The sequence below is a fragment of the Delphinapterus leucas genome, chromosome 2, assembly GCF_059928025.1.
Source record: "Delphinapterus leucas isolate spDelLeu-1000000601 "Yukka" chromosome 2, BTC_Dleu_Yukka2, whole genome shotgun sequence".
Classification (NCBI taxonomy): domain Eukaryota; kingdom Metazoa; phylum Chordata; class Mammalia; order Artiodactyla; family Monodontidae; genus Delphinapterus; species Delphinapterus leucas.
Genome location: NC_143130.1, coordinates 71834950 through 71856769, shown reverse-complemented (window position 1 = coordinate 71856769; position 21820 = coordinate 71834950).

The window sequence follows — 21820 nt, the reverse complement described above, 5'->3', positions numbered from 1 at the left end:
TCCCTGTCTGATGCATCTCCTGCCCTAGGGGAGTGCTCTGCCAGATAGGAAGACCCCGTCTTGCCCTGAAAGAGCTACCAACCTGACAAGGGAGCCTGACTCTCCACCTCCTCTTTGGAGGGGTCCCCAATCTGAGGGAGGTTCCTAACCCTGAAGATAGTACAATCCGGGGACCTTTGCCATATATTTGGCCAAACTCAATATAGAAGAAGAGTGGGTTGTTTTGCTTTAAGAAAGAAGTAGAGGGCTTCACTGGTGGCGCAGTGGTTGAGAGTCCGCCTGCCGATGCAGGGGACACGGGTTCGTGCCCCGGTCCGGGAAGATCCCACATGCCGCGGAGCGGCTGGGCCTCTAAGCCATGGCCGCTGAGCCTGCGCGTCCGGAGCCTGTGCTCCACAACGGGAGAGGCCACAACAGTGAGAGGCCCGCGTACCACAAAAAAAAAAAAAAGAAGAAGAAAGAAGTAGAAAGAGAATGAAAGACAGAGCAATGAGCAAGCTCCTCACTAAATGTAACTTGGCTTTACCAGAGGCGGACGAGGCCCTGGCCTCCCTCTGTGCCATTCCTGTCCTGTTCCTCACATTGCCACAGGGACCTGTTGTCCCACCAGATGAGCCAGTTCACCAGGAAACAGGCCTTCATTTGAGTGGACAAATGTGACCGTTAATCTGAGAAAGAAAACAGTGCTGTTTTGCTAGACTGGCCTGGTCACCACACACATGTACAAACACACACACACACAGAAGCACTGCTGAGGGACACCCTGGAAGTTCAAGGGATTGGGATACTTGGAGTGGCAGGTGCCACTGAATATTAGGGGCACAGAATATTAGTGCTCTCCAGTTCTCCTCAAATTTCAGATCAACTAAGACCTCATGCTCCCATGAGGACCTCACCTGTGCCTGCCACCATTTTCCTGACCTTCCCAGCTCCCCTGGAGTCCCTTTTACTATTTCATATGTCCATCCCCTGCTGCTATCTGTCGTGGGGGGCATCCTCAGGTGATGGGAGCTGACTTTAGTGGAGGGTCTTAGAAGCCCATCCCTCCCCACCCCACCCAGCTAGTGACTGACTAGGACCCCGGCCCAAAAGCCCAGCATCCTTGCTTCAAGATGGAGACTCTGTATTGCAGTTTCCACTGCGGACCTCCCCTCGTGATCAGGCTGAACCAGACTTCACGTGAAACTTCATCGCTCACTCCCCTTCTCCTGAAAGCACGCTCAATGCATCAGCTACTCTCAGATCCCCATCTCAAGCTTGGCATCTAGGGAACCTGCCCTAAGGCACTAAGGAGAGAAAACATGGAGACAGCAAACCCGGGTTCAAAGCCTACCTTCTTAACCTGCTAGCTATAAGACAAAGGCAAGTTACCTTGCCTCTCCAAGCCTCAGTTTCCTCATCTTTACAATGGGAGTGATTATAATGAGGTACGAGAAAGCTGAATAAAATAATGTAAGTGAAAGTAGTTTGTGACCTGCTAAAAAGCCCTATTGGTAAGACTGCAATGTAAAGACCATCAGAACATTTGGAACAGTGCTGACCTGAAGGAAAGGCAGGGGGTAAAAATCCATCCACAATACTCCCCACTCAAGGGCCTAATAATTACCCTGCAGCCAGGGAGGCTGTCCCTGGGTCAGCATCAAGGCAAGAGTGAGGACATCCCCAAACACCCCAGCCTTTCCTAGGTCATCGGAACAAACCAAAGAATCCCCGGGTCAATATACGTCCTAAATGCATTTCTATTTCCAGATTAGTATCATGTTAACATACTATCAGTAGACAAAGGTAGCACCTATGCTAAATATACCATTTTAACATTCCATGAAGACCCTTGGGTACATTTAGTTATGGTAAAAACTCAGTTCTTTCACTCCAAAGCCATTGTGATTCTATATGTTGGGACCACATCCATCCCAAGCTGTTCACGGTCCCAAAATGAAGCAGGTTCATTTGTGTTAATACAGCTGCCCCTATTCCACACACAGTGACTCCCTTACCCCTTTCAAAGGTTTTCCACTTCATTCATTTATGCAACAAAAATCTGTTAAGCATCTACTATGTGCCAGGCACCGTGTTAAGCACAAGAGATACAATATTAAGCAAAGTAAGTACAGACCCTAAACTTATGGAGTCTCTAGGAGAGAGATGTTCATAGAATAATCACATAAGTATGTAAGTACTAACTATATTTATACAGTTGACCCTTGAACAACACAGGTTTGAACTCCATGGGTCCACTTATATGTAGATTTTTCTTCACTAAATACATTCTACAGTATGACATGATCCACGGTTGGTTGAATCCATATGGAGCGTCAACCATAAATTATACTAAAATTTTTAACTGCGAAGAGGGCCGGCATCTCTAACCCCCAGTGTTGTCCAGGGATCAAGTGGATCAGTTTGCTAGGGCTGCTATAACGAATACCACTGATTGGGTGGCTTACACAGAAATGCATTTCCTCAGAGTTCTGGAGGCTAGAAGTCCAAGATCAAGGTGTCAGCAGGGTTGGTTTCTTCTGAGGCCTCTCTCCTGGCTTGTAGATGGCCATCATCTTGCTGTGTCTTCATGTGGTCTTTTGTCCATCTCCTAATCTCCTTATAATGACACCAGCCATACTGGATCAGGGCCCACCCATATGCCCTCATTTTACCTTAACCACCTCTTTAAAAGCCATATCTCCAAATATAGTCACATTTTGAAGTTCTGGGGGATTAGGACTTCAACATATGAATTTGGGGGGACACAATTCAACTCATAACAATATCCTAAGAAATGAAAGTTCAGGAACATATAACAGTGAGAGCAGGTGACAGGGAGGTGACTTATCTGGGGGGGTCATTGATGGCTTCCTTGAAGAAGTGAGATCTGAGTTGTGTCTTAGCCTGGGTTCCCCCAAAGGCATAGCCTGAAACAAAGGCGTGCGTGCAGGTAGTTTCTTTGGGAGGTGATCCCAGAGGGCAGGAGACAGTGACAGGAGGAGCGAAACAGGAGAGATAGCCAATACAAGGACACGTTGTTGAGTTGGCCAGTGCTACAGGCAACTGGGCTCCTTCTTTTGGGACTCCTAAAGAGCACCTCAGAAGTGCCCACCCAGGAAATGAAATGGGTACACCTTTATCCACCACTGTTGTCTCCATCAGCCAGGGACATCCACACTGATGTCAAATCCCCTGTACTTCTACATTGGTATATGGGTTCCTTTGGGAGTCTCTCACCTCAGTGTCAGAAAAGTCCTGGGACAGGAAGTGAGAGGCATGCAGAATGGGCCAAGGTGAGACCTGTCAGATTACATCTGGGCAAAGTTGGTTAAAGTCTGTATGGAAGAGCAGGGGCTAAAGTAAGATGTGGGGATGAGAGGGCATGAAGTGAGCCCCAAGAGGTGTCAGTACAAGCTGTGAGCCTCAGGATGAGTAGGAGTTAACCAGAGGAGGGTAGGTAGCAGCAAGAGCTTTCCAAGCAGAGGAAACAGTGTGTGCAAAGGCCCTGGGACAGGAGGGAACACTATTCAGAACACTAAAATAAGGCCAGTGTAGCTGAAGCTCAGGGGAAGAATCAGTGGTGGGAGATGAGGCTGGGAAGGCAGGCAGATACCAGACAATACAAGCCCATTTTAAGGATTTGGAACATTATCTTAAGAGGGATGGGAGCTATTGAAGGTTTTTAAGCAATGGTAAGGAGAGACTCATGACAAATTCATGTTTAAAAAGCTTACCTCCTAGAGGGGTGGGATAGGGAGGGTGGGAGGGAGGGAGACGCAAGAGGGAAGAGATATGGGAACATATGTATATGTATAACTGATTCACTTTGTTATAAAGCAGAAACTAACACACCATTGTAAAGCAATTATACTCCAATAAAGATGTAAAAAAAAAAAAGCTTACCTATGGGAATTCCCTGGCAGTGCAGTGGTCAGGACTCCACTCTCTCACTGCCAAGGGCCCGGGTTCAATTGCTGGTCAGGGAACTAAGATCCCACAAGCCGCGTGGCGCAGAAAGAATGGCTGTTTTGTGACTCTGCTAAAGCGTAGCACTCATCCCGTCTACTTTCGACCAGGAATTAAGAGGTCTAAGACCAGAAACAATTGAACTACCACCTGGGGCAACTGTAGCTGTATCATGTTTTGCAATGGTTTCCTGGGAAGGAAATGGTGCAGCAGGAGAAGGGGGATGCCTCCTGGGAAAAAGGAAGAAGACGACTAGTCAAACCTCCTAGGAAACAGACTACGGACACATTTTTGGCAATAAACCAGCGGTGTTTACTAACAGTAGGTCCTTAGCTACAGAATGCTTTTAGCAGATGTACCTGGCTTACTGAGTATCTAAGACTGCCTGTGATAAATAAACATGGAAATCTATGAATTTATGGAGCATGGATCCCTTCTGTCACCTAAGTTACGTAACCAAGTACAAAGTAAAGATGTTTCAAAGCCAAAATAGTTGCCTTCTGTGGAAGTAATGTAGCCCTTAGAGACCTCATAAGTAAATCTGGGCAGAGCAAGTCCCAATGTGGTGGAAAAGGGCTTAATGGGGAGCTTTAATGGTCCCATACCTCTCCCTGTTTCACCTGTGCCTCCTGTATTCTTGAAAATATTCATACATCTTGATACCGGGTAACACCTCTGATTCATGAGAGTCTGATTTGACGAGTCAATGCACTGTGTCTTCTCAGTAGGACAATATATGCAGTCTCATCTCCAGGTTCATTAAATGTAGATTTTCTCTGCCTTTTGGGCCATTGTCTCTCACTGAGCTGATGCTTTTAGTTCCAATTACATCTATCAAGTCCCCAAAATGCCTTTATCCTTGACTGTGTCCTAATGGGTAGCTCAGAGTCTCACATCCCATCAGCCCAGCAGGATTTCAATGTCCCCTCCATAAGAATCCCTTTTATCAGTTCCCCCTGAGCCCCTCTCCTCAACAAGTCCTCTAGATTTCAAGAACTCTTGCCCATGAACAGGTTACATTTATCAGGAAATAATTAAAATAGTTCTCCAACTTTAAATTAATCAAAGACATTCGTAACAACCAGTCCAGAGCTTCTGACCAGCGTGAAACTAGCTACCATGTGAACTTGACAGCATTTCAGATAAAAGCGGAGAAAATGGTCTCTTAACATGCACGAATGTTCAACGCGGGGAAGGAGGGAGACTCTTTGTGAAATTTTGGAAATACTTCTTAAAGGGACCCCATACACTGCTATGTATATAATTCTTTATTCTTTCACTTTGTTCTTCATCTGCCATTTCTCTGACCGCTCACAAAGCCCGTCGATTTTCCCTGCAGTTTATTTGCTCCCACCTGAGTACTTCACCACCCACATGATTTGAATGTCATCAGCAAGCCTCAAGCTCACCGTGAATACTGACTTTCAAATCCCATGTAAAAATGTTCAATAACCATCTCAGGAATAAACCACTGAGTGTGACTCTGAACCCCCCCCAAGGGCCCTTTTCCCTCCACCTGGATGCCCTCCTTATGGCTTTGTGCTCCAGCAACCCTCTGCGTGGCCCTGGCTCAGCTTCCCGCCCCACCGTGATTGGTGTTCTCCAAAGGGGAGTGAACAGGGAGATCCGTGGTTTTCAAGGGGAAAAAATTAAATCTCCTATTTGTATTATTTTACCTAAAAGGTGAAAAATAATTTTGATTAAATACTTAGTGTGCATTGACAAGCAGTACATATGTATACTTTATTAGTAAATTTATATATGTGGGAGTGGAGCTCAAAACTTTGCTTATGAGGAACAGTGGCTAATTCAAAAACGGTGGATGCAAAAAAAAAAAAAAAACGGTGGATGCCACTGCTGGAAATATTCTCCCATCCCTTACCCTCTTTTCTATCTCTCTTCCTACCCCTAGCCCTATTGCCCAAGTATTTTTCTGGCTGCCACCTCCCTCAAATCTCTACTCTGTTGCTGTCTGCTTCCAGACTCTGGCTTGCTCTCCACCAAGTCTCCTAGACATGGTGTTTCAGAGGTCCCTGTACACTCACTGGCCATCAGCGGGGCCTGGACCCTGCTATCCCCAGGCCAGTCCTAGAAGTTCCCACAGTCGGACCCCATTCCTGGGCCCACAGCCCAGGTCAAAGCCCCAGGCTGCTACTTATGCGGGTAATTGTATAGTCAAAACATACCAATATAAAAATGTCCCTGGAAATGTTATATAATGTAGTCCAAACTAGAAACAATCTAAATACCTACCAGTAGGGTTTGAGGGGGAAAAAATTACACTATATGTACAAGATAGTCTATTTTGTAGCCATTAAAAATTATATTCTCCAGAACTTTCTAATAACATGGAGAAATTCTCAAGCTATAAGACCAAATACAAAGGCAGGACTCAAAATCTATGTAAAGTGTAATCTCTCCAAAGAAGCGTACAAATGGCCAACAGGGACCTGACAAAATATTCAACATAGCTAATCATCAGGGAAATGCAAATCAAAACCATAATGAGAACACCTCACTGAGGTCTAATACCTGTTAGAATGGCTATTATCAAAAAGACAAGAAGTAACAAGCGTTGGAGAAGATGTGGAGAAAAGGGAACCCTGTGCACTGCTGGTGGGAAAGTATGCTGGTATACCTATTATAGAAAACAGTATGGAGGCTCCTCAAAAAATTAAAAATAGAACTACCATGCGATCCAGCAATTCTACTTCGAGGTATTTACCCAAAGGAAATGAAATCACTGTCTTGAAAAGATACCGATACCCTCATGTTCATTGCAGATTATTCACAATAGCCAAGACATGGAAACCACCTAAGTGTCCATCAGTGAATGAGTAGATAAAGAAAATGTCGTACATATATACAATGGAGTATTATTCAGCCGTTAAAAAAGAAGGAAATCCTGCCATTTGTGACAACATGGGTGGGCCTTGGGGGCATTATGCTAAGTGAAATAAGTCAGACAAAGAAAGACAAATACTGTATGAGCTCACTTATATATGGAATTTTAAAAAGAAACACCACCAAACTCATAGATACAGAGAACAGACTGATGGTTGCCAGAGGTGGGGGGGTGGTAGGGTAGGTGAAATGGGTGAAGGTGGTCAAAGGTACAAACTTCCAGTTATTAAGTCCGGACAGCATGGTGACTATAGTCAATAACACTGAACTGTATATTTGAAAGTTGCTACAAGAGTAGATCTTAAAAGTTCTCATCAGGGCTTCCCTGGTGGCGCAGTGGTTGAGAGTCCGCCTGCCGATGCAGAGGACACGGGTTCGTGCCCCGGTCCGGGAAGATCCCACATGCCGCAGAGCGGCTAGGTCCGTGAGCCATGGCCACTGAGCCTGCGCATCCAGAGCCTGTGCTCCGCAATGGGAGAGGCCACAACAGTGAGAAGCCTGCTTCCCACAAAAAAAAAAAAAAAAAAAACTCATCACAAGAAAAAAATTATAAATATGTATGGTGATAGATGTTAACTAAACCTATCTGTGGTAATCATTTCACAACATGTACATTTATCAAATCATTACGTGTATACCTAAAACTAATGTAATGTTACATGTCAATTATATCTCAATTTTAAAAACAAAACCAGATCAGAAGACAGCCTTCAGCTAGGACATAAGAAACATGCAAACTCTGACTCACAGACTGAGTTTTCCAAGACAATCATAATCTCCATCTATATAGTCAATGGCAAAAAATAATAATAAACTTAAAATCAATCCATCAATCATGATTTTCCAGAATGAAAATTAGCTCCTCTGATTAATGGATTTGAGTGTATAAGTTTTGTTAATACAAGTACCTGCCGTGGGTCAGGTTATAGGAGACATATCTTACATCACTTCTTGGGAAAAAAACTGTAATCTGAACTATGAATATGTAAATATGCATAGGGAGAAAAGCTGGAAAGAAACAGACCAAAACATTACTACAGGCTTTCCCTTTTTTCATTCACCAATTCACCAAGTATCTGGTATTGAGCTAGGCCCTGATTTATGCGATCATGGCTGATTTGGTTTTTTGCTTTACTTGTTTCTGGACTTTTCTAGTTTTCTACAAAGAGCAAGTTTTACTTTCACATTTACAAAAATAAAACAGAAGCAAACAGTATTCTTCTTATGAAAGCTTATACTGTGAATCCGAAGACTGTTTTGAAAATCTAAATTGTACATACTGATTCCTGCTTGCTTACAGCAGTTTTTTACCACTTGTATAAATCTCTAGGGGGTAATCAGGTATCATTGCTTCTGGAGAAATGGTGGTACTTTTCCTGAGTAGTTACTCTCCCTGGGAATTCAGGGATTTTTTTTTTTAATGTTTGCCTAAGAAAAAAAGATTTTTTTAGAGGTCTTCTTATAATTTACCCTCCCCCACCCTCAATTCCTGAGCCCCTGAACATTAGTAACTGAGCCCAAATTAGCCAGCAAAGGGGCTGTGACACAGCAGCCAACCCCCATCTCCACTGGCATCCAGACATAAAAAGGGGTTATAACTCCAACAAGAAGGAGTGACGTCAGACATGAGGCAGAACTGTCCTTTCAACATGACGGTTGAACCAAGAAGTGGGGTGACTCCTTTCTCTAAGGGGCTCAGAGCAGGGTGGGAAAGAACATGCCTGCTTGGAGCCTCCTTCTAGCCCTAAGATCCCAGTGTGCCTCTATGGAGTCGTGGCTGGGATCTTGTTCCTAAGGATGACTGCCACTGAGATCCAAAGCATCCCTCAACCTCCCCACTACCAAAGAAGTATTTACACACAAACCCAAGGCCAGCTGTCTGGGCTGCCCTGGCATGCACACCTCATTGGGAGCGGGCTGTGGTCAGCATGCCACCTGGGGTCAGAAGAATCTCTAAAGGGGCAGCATCTGATGCCCAATGACAGGCCCGAACAGAAGCCCTCACCCCTTGGGTAATCCACGCTCGTAACTCCTGGGACCGCAGTGAAGCCAGCACTTCTCACTCACCCCACTTCAACCCCAGTTCATACATCCCCCTTCACCCCTTCTTACCCCAGGCCTTAGCCCCAATGACACAGCCCCCCTCCCTCCATTCTTATCTTTCCCTGCTCCCCTCTCTTCCTCCAGGCCGAAAGCAGGGCTGGAGAGACTGTTCCAAGGCTGAGGAGGGAGCTCCCACCCCACAGCTGCCCTCAGAATGGGGTGGAGAGGATATACACCTTGAGGGTAGGAGACACCAGAGAGAAAAAGGGCAGGTGGAAACACACAGAGCCCAGGGCTGCTGAAGCCAAGCAGAGCCGTACAGGGGTGTTTACAGGATGACGGGGCGGGGAATGCGAGGGTCTGTGAAAACAGCTGAGGCACAAGGAGTAGGGAAGGCCATACAAAAGAACATATGTTATTCTGCAGTGAAGGCAAACACCCACTGCCCAACCATGTTTTTCTAAATGATGCCTTTAACATCCTGGAACGTCTCCTATGGTTAAAAACCTGCATCCAGACCTTGACACTGACGCCAGTGGGGTGGAAAGTGTAATGGCAGATGGGGGCCAAAGACATTGTAAGTGCCGAGACCCTCGTGTACATGCGTGCACACACACACACACACACACACAAACACACATGATGGACAGCACCACACAAGTGTGCAGGCACGCACGCTCACACACTCACCACACACACATGCACAAATACACGTACACACACCCCACGCGTACGCCCACACCACAGGCACACATACACATGCCTCCAACACAGCCATCAGCCAGTAGCGCGATCAAAGCCCACTGCCCGCTTCTTGGAAGCCCATTTGGAGCCCTGAGTTTTTACAATAAAATATTTAATGGCAATGGAGAGCAATCATGCCTGTGCTGGGGGGGCGCTGTGTTCCTCCACGCTGAGGTCAAGTCCCATTCTCCTCAGGGACGGCCCCTCAGCCAGAGTGAAAGTGGGGGGGGGCGTATTCCCGTCCCTTCAGAGGGGAGGGCACGCTGCAGCTGCCCGGCAGACAGCCCCCCAACCTCCCGAGGGCAGTCCTGGTCCCACAGCGCCCGCCTCTGGCCTCCCCACATCCCGCCCCGCTTCCCTCAGTGTCTGAGCAGCAGCGCTCCTCCCCTCCCCCTCCCCGTCCCCCATGGCTCACCTAATAACAGAATTCTGAGGAAGCCCTGCCCTTTCTGGAAGCTTCCCCTGGTACTCGTGGTTGGGTTTCCTTTAGGACCGAACGCCCGGCAGGGCTGTGCTCTGCTCCCCTGGAGCTCCAGTCTCCAAGGGGAGGCAAGTGTCCTGTCAGCGAGGGGCAGCCTGGCCCAGCCGGTACTCAAGCAGACGTCTGCAGAGCACGTGCGGACAGTGACAGAGAAAGACGCCTCTCTCCTGCAGCCCTGCTGACCTGGTTCTCCCACCCTCAAGGGGCTGAAGGAACTGACCAGAAGCATCTGGCCAGGCAAAACAGCTGCTAGTCCCCCACTCCAGCCCACACCCTCCCATGACTGGAGAAAGCCCCACCACCCTCAGTTCACGCCGCAGGGAGAGGGGCTCCGGGAGCCTTAACTCCCAAACATCAGCCCCAGTTCCCACACACCTCAGCCCCGTGCCTCTCTGCCCGCCCCCAGCAACGCCAAAGCGCCTCCTGCAATCCCCAGGTGGGGCAGCAGCTGAGACCTTCGTGGAGATCAGAGCATCGATCTACTGATTCCGAGGGCCCGCCTCACGCGCGCAGGCCACTGCACAGTATTCGTGGAGTGTGATAAACCCTCTGCAGCAAGAGGGGAAGGTCACTTTGAACTGCACCCACCACTCCGTCTGGTTTCTTGAGAGGCAGTGTGATTCAACTTTTGGAACTGGCGACCAAGGAGGAGGTGGGGCTCTGGAGGATTCTAGGCAGAGTCTGGGGTCCCAGTGCAGGAGCCAGTGCACAAGGCTAAGCTGTCCTGAATGTACTGAGAGTACATGAGGGGTGATCTCTCAGACCCCCTCCTGTGCCACAACTTACCTGCTTACGAGAAGGATATGATCCGAAGGAGAACTCTGACGCCAGTGGGAAACTGAGTCAAGTAGTCCCAGCTCTGACCCCAAACACCTCCGCTCTTTCCTCCCCACTCCACCCAAATTAACCAAAACAAGACTCTTCAAAGGTTAGAAACAATCACCCAGATTAAACAGGACACAGAGAGCAAACAAGCAGTGCAGTTATGCACAATTCTGAACTGGAGCTTAATTTGGGGGAAAAATAACTATAAGAGACCTTTGGGGGACAACAGAGAAAACTTTAACATAAACTGGGTATTAGAAGATATTAGATATTATTAATTTTGTTAGTTGTGATAACATTCTTGTAATTATGTAAAAAATGTGTTTATTTTTTCGAGATGGGGGCTGATATGGTTAGAAGCAAACATCATGATGTTGTAATTTACTTTAAAATGGTTCTACAAAAAAGATAACAGAGGAGGCAAACATACAAAAGTGTTAACAACTGTTGAATATTGGTGGTAGTATATGGATTTTTATTGCACTACTACGTCCAATTTTCTGTACCTTTGTACATTTTCAGAATAAGTTAAAACAAAAACAAAGAAATCGAAAAACAAACGCTTTTAAAAGAAAGAAAAAAGAGTCACAAAGAACACTCTTGGGTCTCGTGGTGCCAGTGGCAAATGCAGATGTTAGCTGCTGAGTGACTTCTAGTAGAAAGGGCACATGAACCGAAGCTGGAGAGGCTGGGTTCGAGGTCAGCTCAGCCCCTCCTATCTCCCTACACTTATTTTCTTTGAGCCTCAGGTTTTTCTTATCTGTAAAGAAGGAATAATAAAACCATCCTCACTAAGCTGTGAGAACTCAATCAACTTTTACATGTGGAAACACATAACATCCCTGTGGGTCCTCAATAAACATTCATTCTTGTCCTTTCTTTGCATCTCCCCTACTTGGTAAGAGGGCTGGTCTAGTGTGAGGCAATGAGATGCAAAATTTAAGGATTTTTCTCTTCCTGGAAGATAAAAGTAAATGTATTTCCCTCTATTCCTCCTGCTAAGTACAACTAAAAACCCTGGACGCTATATGTAAAACAAATATAAGAAGACTGTGAAAAGTGGAAAGAAGACACCAGAACAACTAGAAACTTCAAGACCTCACATGATAGCAAGTTCCCTGGATTTTCTTTTGGCCTTATATATCCCAGACTCGGAGCTAAAGATACCAGGAACCCAGAAATGCCACTGGGTGCATACACTACAAGCACTAACAAAAGCCTGCTCTCTCTAGCGAAAGGACAGGAAGAAGGCAGCCTAGCAAGACAGAGAACCTTTAAACCATACCCACTCTACTCCAGCCAAACGCCAACTGTGGTCCCACCAACAAAGGCTAAGAGGGGAGCCTAAACGTCCATCCTTGCAAGATTACAACAAGGCACACCAATGCGCCACCGCGCCCACTACCTCCCCACCACCGCTGCCCATGGGAGTGGTGTCAGAAAAGGCTAAGTAGGTAGCCAGGACTTTCATCCCTACCAGCTCGTAACAGACTGTCCCTGTAGCGTAAGTGAAGATCATGTGAGGAGCCAGAAGTCCCACTGCTGCCCAGAAGGAACAAAAACCCCACCCCCACTCTTAGGTGTCAATGGGGGCCAAGTGAGAAACCTAGATTTCTACCTCTACCTGCCTTATGAGGCAGCAACCCCTACTTTCCCTGCCACAGAGTTGTCAGAGAAAGCTAATTAAAACAGGTATAAATAAGGCCCAGAGTCTCATAACATAACATGTAAAAGTCCAGGTTCAATTAAAAAAATCCCTCACCATAGCAAGAACCAGGAAGATCCCAAACGATGAAAAAGAATAATCAACAGACGCCAACTCCAAAATGACAGTGATATTGGAATTATCCGACAAAGAGTTTAAAACAACCATTATATAAGACGCACACCTACTAGAAAATGGACTTGAGGACACGGGGAGGGGGAAGGGTAAGCTGGGACAAAGTGAGAGAGAGGCATGGATATATACACTACCAAACGTAAAACAGATAGCGAGTGGGAAGCAGCCGCACAGCACAGGGAGATCAGCTCGGTGCTTTGTGACCACCTAGAGGGGTGGGATAGGGAGGGTGGGAGGGAGGGAGACGCAAGAGGGAAGAGATATGGGGACACATGTATATGTATAACTGATTCACTTTGTTATAAAGCTGAACAAACACACCATTGTAAAGCAATTATACTCCAATAAAGATGTTTAAAAAATAAATAAATAAAATAACCATTATAAAGAGGTTGTCTTGAGCAATTATGAACACACTTGAAGCAAATGAAAAAATAGAAAGCCTCAAAAATAGAAGATATAAAGAACCAAATGGAAATTTCAGAATTGAAAAACATAATAAATGAAATAAAAGTCCCAGTGTATGGACTTAACAGCAGAATGGACAGCGCAGAGGAAAGAATCAGTAAACTGGAAGATAGAACAATAGAAATTACCCAATCTGAATTACAGATAGAAAATAGACTTAAAAAAAAAAAAGAACATGAACTGAAATAAATGATGTAATGTTTGTGTCATTGGAATCAAGGAAAGAGAGGAGAAAGAAGCATGTAAGTAAAGGGCAGAAAGAATATATTGATAAATGGCTGAAAACTTCCCTAATTTAATGAAAAATATTACATTTCCAAGAAGCTCAAAAACTCCAAGTAGAATAACGCCAAAGAGATTCACACCTAGACACATCATAAACTGTTGAAAGAACAAGAGACACTCCTGTAAACAGCAAGAGAGAAGCAACTCATTATTTGGGATCCTCAATAAGAAGAAGAGCTCTTTTCTCATAAGAGACCATAGAGGGCAGAAGGCAAGTGGGATGATATATTCAGACTGCTGATAGAAAAAGACTATCAATGAAGAATTCTAGGGACTTCCCTGGTGGCACAGTGGTGGGGAGTCCGCCTGCCAATGCAGTGGACACAGATTCGATTCCCGGTCCAGGAAGATCCCACATGCCGCGGAGCAGCTAAGCCGGTACACCACAACTACAAAGCCTGCGCTCTAGAGCCCGTGAGCCACAACTACTGAAGCTCGCAAGCGTAGAGCCTGTGCTCTGCAACAAGAGAAGCCACCGCAATGAGAAGCCCATGCACCACAACAAAGACTAGACCCCATTTGCTGCAACCAGAGAAAGCCCGCGTGCAGCAACAAAGACCCAGTACAACCAAAAATTAATTAATTAATTTTTAAAAAGAATTCTATACCTAACAAAACTTTCCTTGAAAAATGAAGAAACTAAGACATTCTCGGATAACAATAGACAGAACTCATCACTAGCAAATCTGCCCTACAAGGAATACAAAAGGGAGGCGAGAGCACCGGAGTCACAACTAACTACTAAACAATCATTGACAGGAAGACACTGGAACTCACCAAAAAAGATACCCCACATCCAAAGACAAAGGAGAAGCCACAATGAGATGGTAGGAGGGGCGCAATCACAGTAAAATCAAATTCCATAGCTGCTGGTGGGTGACTCACAAACTGGAGAACACTTATACCACAGAAGTCCACCCACTGGAGTGAAGGTTCTGAGCCCCATGTCAGGCTTCCCAACCTGGGGGTCTGGCAATGGGAGGAGGAATTCCTAGAGAATCAGACTTTGAAGCCTAGCGGGATTTGATTACAGGACTTCGACAGGACTGGGGGAAACAGAGGCTCCACTCCTGGAGGGCACACACAAAGTAGTGTGCACAATGGGACACAGGGGAAGGAGCAGTGACCCCATAGGAGACTGACCCAGACCTACCTGCTAGTGTTGGAGGGTCTCCTGCAGAGGCGGGGGGGCAGCTGTGGCTCACCACAAGGACAAGGACACTGGCAGCAGAAGTTCTAGGAAGTACTCCTTGGCGTGAGCCCTCCCAGAGTCTGCCATTAGCCCCACCAAAGATCCGGGTAGGCTCCAGTGTCGGGCTGCCTCAGGCCAAACAACCAACAGGGAGAGAACCCAGCCTCGCCCATCAGCAGACAAGCGGATTAACGTTTTAGTGAGCTCTGCCCACCACAGCAACAGCCAGCCCTACCCACCACCAGTCCCTCCCATCAGGAAACTTGCACAAGCCTCTTAGATAGCCTCATCCGCCAGAGGGCAGACAGCAGAAGCAAGAAGGACTACAATCCTGCAGCCTGTGGAACAAAAACCACATTCACAGAAAGACAGACAAGATGAAAAGGCAGAGGGCTATGTACCAGATGAAGGAACAAGATAAAACCCAAGAAAAACAACTAAATGACGTGGAGATAGGTAACCTTCCAGAAAAAGAATTCAGAACAATGATAGTGAAAATGATACAGGACCTTGGAAAAAGAATGGAGGCAAAGATTGAGAAGATGCAAGAAATGTTTAACAAAGACCTAGAAGAATTAAAGAACAAACAGAGATGAACAATACAATAACTGAAATGAAAAATACACTAGAAGGGACCAATAGCAGAATAATTGAGGCAGAAGAACGGATAAGTGACCTCGAAGACAGGATGGTGGAATTCACTGCTGCAGAACAGGATAAAGAAAAAAGAATGAAAAGAAATGAAGACGTCCTAAGAGACCTCTAGGACAACATTAAATGCAACAACATTCGCATTATAGGGGTCCCAGAAGGAGAAGAGAGAGAGAAAGAACCCGAGAAAATATTTGAAGAGATTATAGTCGAAAACTTCCCTAACATGGGAAAGGAAATAGCCACCCAAGTCCAGGAAGTGCAGAGAGTCCCAGGCAGGATAAACCCAAGGAGAAACACATCAAGACACATAGTAATCAAACTAACAAAAATTAAAGACAAAGAAAAATTATTGAAAGCAACAAGGGAAAAACAACAAATAACATACAAGGGAACTCCCATAAGGTTAACAGCTGATTTCTCAGCAGAAACTCTACAAGCCATAAGGGAGTGGCATGACGTATTTAAAGTGATGAAAGGGAAGAACCTAAAACCAAGATTACTCTACCTGGCAAGGATCTCATTCAGATTCGACAGAGAAATCAAAAGCTTTACAGACAAGCAAAAGCTAAGAGAATTCAGCACCACCAAACCAGCTCTACAACAAATACTAAAGGAACTTCTCTAAGTGGGAAACACAAGAGAAGAAAAAGGACCTACAAAAACAGTTAAGAAAACGGTAGTAGGAACATGCATATCGATAATTACCTCAAACGTGAATGGATTAAATGCTCCCACCAAAAGACACAGGCTCACTAAATGAATACAAAAACAAGACCCATATATATGGTGTCTACAAGAGACCCACTTCAGACCTAGGGACACATACAGACTGAAAGTGAGGGGATGGAAAAAGATATTCCATGCCAATGGAAATCAAAAGAAAGCTGGAACAGCAATACTTATATCAGATAAAATAAACTTTAAAAAAACAACGTTACAAGAGACAAGGAAGGACACTACATAATGATCAAGTGATCAATCCAAGAAGAAGATATAACAATTATAACTATATATGCACTGAACATAGAAGCACCTCAATATATAAGGCAACTGCTAACAGCTATAAAAGAGGAAATTGGCAGTAACACAATAATAGTGGGGGACTTTAGCACCTCACTTACACCAATGGACAGATCATCCAAACAGACAACTAATAAGGAAACACAAGCTTTAAATGACACAACAGACCAGATAGATTTAACTGATATTTATAGGACATTCCATCCAAAACAGCAGATTACACTTTCTTCTCAAGTGAACAAGGAACATTCTCCAGGATAGATCACATCTTGGGTCACAAATCAAGCCTCAGTCAATTTAAGAAAATTGAAATCATATCAAGCATTTTTTCTGACTGGACACTATAAAACTCTTGAGGAAAACATAGGAAGGACACTCTTTGACATAAATCACAACAAGATCTTTTTTTGATCCACCTACTAGAGTAATGGAAATAAAAACAAAAATAAACAAATGGGATCTAATGAAACTTAAAAGCTTTTGCAAAGCAAAGGAAACTACAAACAAGATGAAAAGACAACCCTCAGAATGGGAGAAAATATTGGCAAACGAATCAACGGACAAAGGATTAATCTCCAAAATATATAAACAGCTCATGCAGCTCAATATTAAAAAAATAAACAACCCAATCAAAAAATGGGCAGAAGACCTAAATAGACATTTCTCCAAAGAAGACATACAGGTGGCCAAGAGGCACATGAAAAGCTGCTCAACATCACTAATTATTAGAGAAATGCAAATCAAAACTACAATGAGGTATCACCTCACACGAGTTAGAACAGGCATCATCAGAAAATCTACAAACAACAAATGCTGGAGAGGGTGTGGAGAAAAGGGAACCCTCTTGCACTGTTGGTGGGAATGTAAATTGATACAGCCAATATGGAGAACAGTATGGAGGTTCCTTAAAAAACTAAAAATCGAATTACCATATGATCCAGCAATCCCACTACTGGGCATATACCCAGAGAAAACCATAATTCAAAAAGACACATGCACCCCAATGTTCATTGCAGCACTACTTACAATAGCCAGGTCATGGAAGCAACCTAAATGCCCATTGACAGACGAATGGATAAAGAAGATGTGGTACATATATACAATGGAATATTACTCAGCCATAAAAGGGAACGAAATTGAGTCATTTGTTGAGACGTGGATGTATCTAGAGACTGTCATACAGAGTGAAGTAAGTCAGAAAGAGAAAAACAAATATCGCATATTAACGCATATATGTGGAATCTAGAAAAATGGTACAGATGAACCGGTTTGCAGGGCAGAAGTTGAGACACAGATGTAGAGAACAAATGTATGGACACCAAGGGGGGAAAACCACAGTGGGGTAGGGATGGTGGTGTGCTGAATTGGGTGATTGGGTTTGACATGTATACACTGATGTGTATAAAATGGATGACTAATAAGAGCCTGCTGTATAAAAAAATAAAATTCAAAAAAAAAAAGAAATACAAAAGGGAGTCTTTCAAGCTGAAATGAAAAAACAGTATACAGTTACTTGAATCGACATAAAGAACATCACTAAATGTAACTGCATAGGTAAGGATAAAAGACAGTTTAAAAGGGGTCAGAGGGCTTCCCTGGTGGCGCAGTGGTTGAGAGTCCACCTGCCGATGCAGGGGACACGGGTTCGTGCCCCGATCTGGGAAGATCCCACATGCCGCGGAGCGGCTGGGCCCGTGAGCCATGGCCACTGAGCCTGCGTGTCTGGAGCCTGTGCTCCGCAACGGGAGAGGCCACAACAGTGAGAGGCCTGCGTACCGCAAAAAAAAAAAAAAAAAAAAAAGGGGGTCAGAAAGTACAAACTTCCAGTTATAAAATAAATAAGTAATGGGAATGTAATTTAAAAAATAAAGACAGTTTAAATCTATTTTTGTTTGTAACTTTTTTCTCCTATATGATTTAAAAGACAACTGCATAAAGCAGTCATTATAAATCCATGTTGATGAGCACACAGTGTATAAAGATGTAATTTATATGACAAATAACAGCACAAAGGAGAAGGAGGGAATGGAGGTATATAGGAGCAAAGTTTTTGTATATTCTTTAAATAAAGTTGGTATTAAATATGTAGAGAAGAAATATTTAAGATAATTATATTACAAACTGGGAAGTTATAGGATGCAAAGGGAGATAAGGTTTCTACACTTCACTCAAACTGGTAAAATGATAAACAATGTATATACAATAAAATACTTAGAGCAACCTCTAAAAAGGCTATACAAAGATATACACACAAAAACAGTATAGATAAATCAAAACGGATTTCAAAAAAATGTTTAGGTAATCCCCAGAAGGCAGGAAAAATACAACAGAGAAACGAAAAACACAAAGAACAAACGAAAACAAAAATAAAATGGTAGACTTAAGACCTAACATATCAATAATTACGGTAAATGTAAATGGCCTAATACACCAATTAAAAGACACTGAAAAAATCAAAACAGGCAGAGGGGATTGAGATTGACAGAGTGGTTTAAAAAACATGCTCCAACTAGAATGGCTAAAATTTAAAAAGGTGACAACAGTAAGAGCTGGCAAGGATGTGGAGAATGTATCATTCATCCATTGCTGGTGGAAATACAGAAGGGTACAGCCACTCTGGAAAACAGTTCGGCAGTTTCTTCAAAAAACTAAACATGCAACTACCATTTGACCCAGCAACTGCACTCCTAATCATTTATCCCAGAGAACTAAAGACTTATGTCCACCCACAAGCCTACACAAGAATGTTTATAGCAGCTTTATTTGTAATAGCCCCAAACTGGAAACAACCCAGATGTCCTTCAATGGGTGAATAAACTGTGGTACTAAAGACTTATGTCCACGCACAAACCTACACAAGAATGTTTATAGCAGCTTTATTTGTAATAGCCCCAAACTGGAAACAACCCAGATGTCCTTCAATGGGTGAATAAACTGTGGTACATCCATACCATGGAATGCTACTCAAGAGCAAAAGGGAACAAATTATGGATAAATGCAATGACCTGGATGAACCTCCAGAGAATTATGCTAAGTGAAAAGAAAATAATCACAAAAGGTTACACCATAGGATTCCATTTGTAACATACTTGAAATGACAAAATTATAGAAATAGAGAACACATTAGTTGTTGCCTGGGGTTAATGAGGGGCTGGGGGTGGGAAGGAAGTGGTTGTAGCTATAAAAGAGCAACATGAGGGATCCTTGTGGCCATGGTAATGTTCTGTATCTTAACTATACCAGCCTCAGCAGTTGGGTTAAGGTCAGCCTCTGTACTGGACTCTATCAGGAGCCTGTTCCCATTGGTCAATGCCTCATTCTGGTGAGTTGATGCTATGATGCACTAACTGTCAAATATTTTGACCACGATGCTGGTAAGACATACTCCTGACCCACATGGTCCATGAGGGAGCCTTGAGGAAGTAGCTCGTCCCCTCCTCTGGGTATGTTCAAAATGGCAGGATACATTCTCTTCCCTACATAACTCCCCCTAGGAGAGAAGTCAGAGAAAAAACATGCTGATTCATTGCTCTAAGGACCCTGATCACTTTACAGACCCAGGACACAGACTTAATGAAATAAAATCAGATATCCCCAGACAAACATAGACTCAAAAAGACCATGAGAATTCCACCCAAAAGTGTTTAACCGAGCAGAGTTTACTGAAGGGGACTAATTACAGCGGCGAGGCCAGGATAAGGGAATCCACGAGGGACGTTAGTTACAACACTCAGAGATTTGCCACGGTGGGAAGACGTTACCACCCTGATACTTCGTCACTTGGAAAGGGCAAAGTGAAGAATCAGGGCGGCAGCACTCGGAGAGCTGGCATTGGGGAGGAGGGGACCGTACTTGTGGGGGACACAGCCACTGCCAGAGCCCAGCGCAGGGAGGAAGCAGGAAGAAACCCCCCAGCCTCTGTAGCCTCCCAGCCCCCTATCTTCCACAGGTGCCTGCCATCGGCCAAACCCAACCAGAAGGCAGAAAGCAAAAGGGCCCAGGCCAAAGCGAGCTACTCCGGGCATAGAGCAGGGCACGGAAGGGCAGATATGTATGTGGGGGACACGAGAGGCAATCAGACACCCAATGGGTCAGAGGATACCTATCACACACGGCATTTACACACCAAGTCCCAGAACCACAGGCTTGGTACACGACTGCAAGACTCCCCCGGCTCACCAGCTCACAGCTGTCTTCCGCATCCTCCTGTCCCCACCGGCACAGCCTTGGTGTGTGCAGGGGTGAAGCCACGGTGCCCTCCCTGCCCCAGGCCCCCAGGAAAGGGAGACAGTGAACGAGGGTTTATCCTAACACGGTCAGACCGTCAGCCCGCAGAGCTCTACAGCCAGGCTGGGCTGGCCCCACCCTCTGCCAGGAGCCCAGTAATCAAAGTAATTACTTTTCTTTCCCTCCTCTTGGCCCACTGCCCCTCAACAACACAGCACATTTCCCCCACCCCCCACTGCCAGCTCTTTGCCTGGTCTCTACCCACAAATGCAGCCTCCCCATGGCAGGGACTGTCGCCAGAGACTTGCTGGCAGATGTACTGAGGCAGCCGCCAGATCAGAGTCCCCACTGCCAGGGACTCCCTGCCCTCAGCCTGCACGGGAAGCACCAAGGGTCGGGACTCAAGTAGAGGGCTCAGGCAGGTTACCTCAAACCATGGGATGCAGGAGGCGTCCAAAGGGAGAGAGAGCTGCAGGCTCCAGATAGCTGGAAGGAGGGTGGGCCAGGCTCTATGAGTGGGGTGAGCCCCCTTCCCAGCCATGCAGATCTGCTTGGGGCTTAAGGCGGAGCTAGAGAGGGCCAAGAAGTTGTTTGGTGACATCAGGAAAAAGGGCAAGAAGGAAAAGTGATGGGAGGCAAAGCTTATAAACCCTGCATTGGAGGAGTACTGGTGAGTTACAGCTAACTCAAACCTGAAATTAAAATTCAGAATTGCCCCCCTCAGCCTCTCCTGCTCTCTCTGACCCCTTCCTTGTGAATAAAATAAATGAAATCAGCCAACTAGCTACTTAAGATCATAGGTCATTATAGTTGAACGGGATCTGAGCTAAGAACAATCCTTCAATTTATGGATGAAGAGAATCAGAGAGGGGAAGCAAAATGTCCAAAGTCACACAGCAGGATGGTAGCAGCACCAGAGCCTGAAGTCCTCAAGTCTCCAAATACTGAGCATCTAGTATGTGTTGGGGACTCTTCGAGATGGTAGGGATATGGCAGTGAACAAAAAGGCAAAATTTCTGCCCCCATGGGTTAACAATCTAGAGCAATGCTACCCAACAGAACTTTCTACAGCGATGGAAATGTTCCACATCTTGCTGTCCAATACAGTAGCTTTTGAGCACTTTGAAATGTAGCTAGTGTGACCAAAGAACGACATTTTTGCTTCATGTACCTTGCAGCTCTGTTGTTT